The 5,403-nt window shown below is 42.5% G+C and overlaps 1 long non-coding RNA gene across 1 annotated transcript; it reads left to right on the plus strand.

Moving 5' to 3' along the window:
- The first annotated feature begins 865 nt into the window (after positions 1-865).
- Positions 866-4,289, plus strand: LOC149106207 (uncharacterized). The gene is made up of 3 exons (XR_016209709.1): positions 866-1,126; positions 3,341-3,454; positions 4,198-4,289. It is a non-coding gene; the product is annotated as an uncharacterized LOC149106207 (long non-coding RNA).
- The last annotated feature ends 1,114 nt before the right edge of the window (positions 4,290-5,403 follow it).

The following is a 5,403-nucleotide window of genomic DNA, read 5'->3' on the forward strand; positions in this document are numbered from 1 at the left end:
ATGAGCAGTCGTTGTCTGCCATTTGATCACAATCTCTTGTTTGCCAACATTATACCAAAGAGACATTTGGATAAGAATGCGTGACAATTGCCAACATGTTTTGTGATCACGTGATATTTTGTATTACGTTTAAGTTCAGAAGAAACGTCGGGCGGGCGTGGATTGCCGCACATTTGTTCAGTTTTGAGAAGTGTAGATTAATTAATTCGTGAGTTAATTGAAGGGGTTGCAAAATACGTAACAAGCTCAAGGCTCTCGGTAGTTGGGGAAGAGTGAAAAAAAGAGGGCGAGTAAGAGAAAAAACGAGGGGGACTGAGCTCTCTCGCCGTTCCTCGCCTTAGTCCTCCCTTGTTTTTCTCTCGCTCGCCCTCTTTTGTCGCTCGTCCCCAACTACCGAGAGCCTGGAACAGGCTAGTATTTGATTTGCTGTTAGATGTAGTCATTTGCACTGTATGTGACTAAATTTCATTTTAGCAGAAATCAGTACACACATTTGTAAATGTCAGTCAGACTCAGTAGACTGACCTGAGGTTTTAGGTGCTAACGAATCGAAATGCTTTTCACATGTATGAATCATGTGGCAGTCCTTATACAAACAACATTGCACGCAGCTGACCACGTGTGAGATCTGCTGACCTCGAAGTCATTATGAGATTATGCTGGGTAATAAGCGCACGTACAAATTTATCCACGTGTTTGAAACATGAACTGCCGTATCCATCGATCACAAAGAAACAATCATGAACTTTAACCAACTTTAAGGACAATCAACTTCCCGTATTTTCGGCCTTCTTTTCGCAGTTTGGGTTGCGGTAAAACACGGTCTCCCGTGTTTGATATATTACACCCTTGTTCTTGCTTAACATGCGAGTGCAAGATATTTTCCCTCAAAACTGAAGAGTATTTTGCAAAGTTGTTCTTTGTTGTTTTGTTTTGATTCTTCTGGGGGACGTGGTCAACTTTCAAATCTATCTAAACGTGTACCTCATTAATCAATTAAAACAGAACAGAAAAATAAGATTACTTGTTCAGTAGTGTGACACTAATTTTTGCAAAATTAAGAGACATATAAAGCTAAAACGTACTTCAAATTGTGACAATTTTCTTCAACAACCACAGCAGCAAGGTACGTAGGTACTTAATCGATGAACTTAAATGCAATGACTTTGCTTGTTTTTGTACTATTTCTACATACTGGCTAACCTCAATTCTCCGGCTGTCGGATTACTTTGTGCGGTACAGTGCAAATGTTTGAACACTGGAAACTCAACACAAAAAAACGTCTTTTCAAACTACATTCGAGCGAGTGGATCAAAACAAAACCAACAGAGCTAAGACCACACAACAACCACAGAAGGCTGGTTTTCATATGAAGCCAATAGCTGAGGAAAAGCTCAGTGATCGTTACAATCATATGAAAACAGCTCTTCAGCAGTCGGGATCGTTGGGACAGCGATCACCTAAGTAGACCTAAGTTCTGTTATCGCTGAGACAGACCTCAGTTTAATAACAAAGATATTTCAAGTGGGAGTCCACTTCACAATAATGTGGTTTTCAGTGGGGCCCTGTATGAGATAAAGATTATAAGTAGGGAAACATACGTAGCATATAGAAGTATTTAAGAAGAGTTTTACTTCGAAAACCGTAGCGATCGTTGCCACAATATGGAAACCACTTTCAAGAGTACGGCCAGTCGTTGAGATGAAGAATAGAGCAGTACGTAGTTGTTTAATTCAGGTCATTTCGGGCCTTTTTTGTGTACTGTAGCATACCGCTATCATGTGGAAACTTGCTGTCGGATTGCTCAGCTTTCTTTGCAGCGACCGTAGCTACAGTAACATTCAGAAGAAACGAATCTCGCAATTGTCCTTGTTCTACACTGCAAGCCGAAACCAAAATAAAGGACCGAGGTCATAAGCGGGACATCATCTGATGTGAGCCATGGTTGATCTTATCACACAAACTCAGTGTGGGGTAGATGTTTTTTTCCACTGACAGTTTTACTATGGAGTAACGATTTGCCAACTTCTTAGGCATTGAACAAACTGAAAATTGTTAGACATAACATTTTGGGGTGTCTGGAAAACGCGAATAGCGAATAGCGAATAGTCGCGAATAGAGAATAGCGAATAGTCCCGAATAGTGCGAATAGTGGTGAACAGTCGCGAAAAGTGGCGAATAGTGACGAATAGTCGTCAATAGTCACCGCTTTAGATCTAATTATCCAAATAAGCCACAGAATTTCAGTGAATTTATTACCTTTTCTTCTTCGGACTCAGGCTAGGGCTGTCCATCACCGACATTAAGAAAACAGAAAACACAAGGATAACCTAATAAAGACGTATTTACGCTTTTGCAGCGGTTAAAACAGAAGAAATTACGTTTAGAAACACCTTTTGTCCTGATAGCGGGAAAATCTCATCCAACGTTGCTACGAGGTTGACTGCGAGATACTGGGTACCCTATCTCCTACGATTTGCCACTATTTGCCACTATTCGCCACTATTCGCCACTATTCGAGACTGTTCGCCACTATTCGCACTATTCGAGACTATTCGCACTATTCGCTATTCGGGACTATTCCCTGTTCGCTATTCGCGACTATTCGCGACTATTCACGACTATTCGCGACTATTCGCTATTCGGGTCTTCCAGACACCCACATTTTGGAATGTCTCTTAAATCTTCGGCAGTTTCCGGATATCCTCGAAAAGTTTCGGAAAATGATCGGAAACGTTCGATTGGCCTTCCAAAAAAGTGAAGCCTTAGAGCCGACTGGCTCATAGCTGCCGGAGCTTATCCCGGTTTCTGTAGCATGAAGCGGCTAGGTGTATTTCTTCTCCCCCCTGGATGGGATGTTACTCCATCGCAGGTCATTTCCCCGCAATTTGTTAGGTTTCCCCAACAATTCGCCGGTACTCATTTATATTCCTGGGTGGAGAGAGGCACTGTGAGAGTTAAGTGTCTTACCCGAGAACAAAACACAGTGTCCCCGGCCAGAGCTGGAACCCGTACCGCTCGATCCGGGGACGAGCGCACTGGCCATGAGGCCACCGCGCCTCCATAAACTGGACATTGCTAGTCGTAACTTTGGGAATGTCTTACTAAAATGTTCGGCAGTTTCCGGATATCTTCGGAAAGTTTCGGAATCTATTTTCGGAAACGTTCGATTGGCCTACAGACCATCTTCAAACAATTTTCAAGGATCAACAAAATCTTCTCATTCTGTGTTATTTGTATAACATAAAAAGACATCGAGTTAATCATCCAAAGAAACGTTTCATACTTCCGCACACACCCACCAACACACTTGTATATTCCCTATTTTTTATACTCGCAGATCAAGTGACAACGATGACGCAGTGACATATGAAAATGTTCCCCACCATGTTGTGTTTACTCTTTTTACCGCTGATCACTTTCTGTACCCCAGCAGGAAAAAAATCAAGTCCAGGTGCAAATCAAGACGAAGTGAGTTCTTTACATTTAATAACTTAAGGCTGCCGTACACTTGCCGATTTTTTGTTGTAGAACTGCAGATTATTTCGCCGGGGTCAAATCGGGTTAACATTTGTCGGGCCATCAGCTTGCCGCACACTAGCAGATTTTTTGTCGCAACTAACCGTGTTGAGGCCTGGAGCCGAGCTCCGATCTTGTCGCAGACTTGTCTGAATTCATCGCACACTAGCCGACAAGTGAAGATTTTTTTGTCGGCCGACAAAACATCGGCTTGTGTGCGGCGGCATTAATAGAGTGGCTTTCAAATGAGTGTCGCAAAACTAAAACCAAACCAATTACGCCTAGCTTGCATAACTGCTTTTTAAGGAACGCGTGGGATGGAATACTCATGAGTATGCATTTATGTGAAGAATATGCACGACGATTAATACCGACGACTAACACAAACGATTCGTGAAATACTGATTTATGAAAAAACCCTCAAAATATTGATTCTACCACTCGCATCTGAATTTTTTGATCATTTTATGCATTTAACCAAACCGAAAATAGTTTTTGATCACAAATACATTTTATGAAAAGGCAGACTCTCCTCAGTAAATTTCTGCAAATCGAAATTTCACTCTGGAAGTCTGAGGGTAGTCAAGGACGATAAGTGAAGATAATTTATTCGAAAAGCAAATGAAAAAATAGAAATTTTCAGAGTTAACAAATGCGCCTATTATCATCTACATTTAGGGAATTGAACAGACTTGCGGTAAAAGTTGCTGTTATGCCGCGCCAGGAATCCCAGGTATCCCTGGGAACGCTGGTCCCGCGGGACCGGCAGGGGTCGCAGGATTGCTCGGCCCCCAAGGACCCATAGGACCGCGTGGAGAGCGAGGCTATGATGGCAAACCAGGAAGCCAAGGACCTCCAGGGACGCTAACAAGTAACTGGAAACAGTGCGTTTGGAAAAATGTCAACGACGACATGAACACTGGATTGCTCAAGGTGAACAGTACATTTCCATAGTTATTTTAACCGTAAGTCTTTATAATTCAAGTTAAATGATGACGTCTTTCCTCATGGAAGTTGTCCTGTCAGTCTCAAATGAAGAAAAACAAATAACATCTTTTATAAAAGCTTCCTTTTATAAAAACTGGAATGGCAACCTTCGCATCTATAACTGTCATGACTGCTGCAGACGATGGTATTTTACCTTCAACGGAGCCGAGTGCTCAGCTCCAGAGGCGATTGATGGTGTGGTCTATATGGTACATGGGAATGGCGGCAAAAAGAACTTGCACCGCCCTCGCCATATTGAATGGGTGTGTGAGAAAGTCGGCAGAGGCACTGTGCGCGTGGGATTCTGGGTAGGTAACTGTGCTGGTTTTGGATCGGCTGACGCGCAGACAGGTTGGAACTCAGTGTCCCGCATCTACGTGGAGGAAGTACCACCCCCACAGGCTTAAATTCTGCAGATAAAATTCCAAGTCCGGTTTTGGAGTAAACTAAGTAAAGACACTATGAAACTCTGCAAAGCAAAATAAGCTCTTAAGGGTCATTGCAAGATAGTAGGGATCTCAGTTTGGGCTTTAGCCGCTTTTGGCAAGATGCTGGTGATAAAACAGATTACTGCTGTCAAAGTAACCATAAATAAATGACTTGGCAATGAAATAAACCCACTGTAGAGCGTGTTGATAACATAAAACTGAGACGAGAAATATTTCGATATTAGGGCATGCGGTGGAAATTATTTGCAGTTTAGCCATCAATACGTTACGAGCTTGTACTCTGTTGATGTAGATTTACATATCGAGCACTCTGATGGTCCTCCTCATTGTTGCAAAATTGCGTGATTTCAAAATATCTCATAGAGGTTCCCACCCACCTTGGCGGATACAGTGTACATAGTACGCCTGTTGATTAAAGGAGGCAGCCCAACCTGAGCAAGACCATTAA

The sequence above is a fragment of the Orbicella faveolata genome, unplaced genomic scaffold (assembly GCF_042242905.1).
Source record: "Orbicella faveolata isolate gen_17 unplaced genomic scaffold, um_ofav_v1 contig_3, whole genome shotgun sequence".
Lineage (NCBI taxonomy): Eukaryota > Metazoa > Cnidaria > Anthozoa > Scleractinia > Merulinidae > Orbicella > Orbicella faveolata.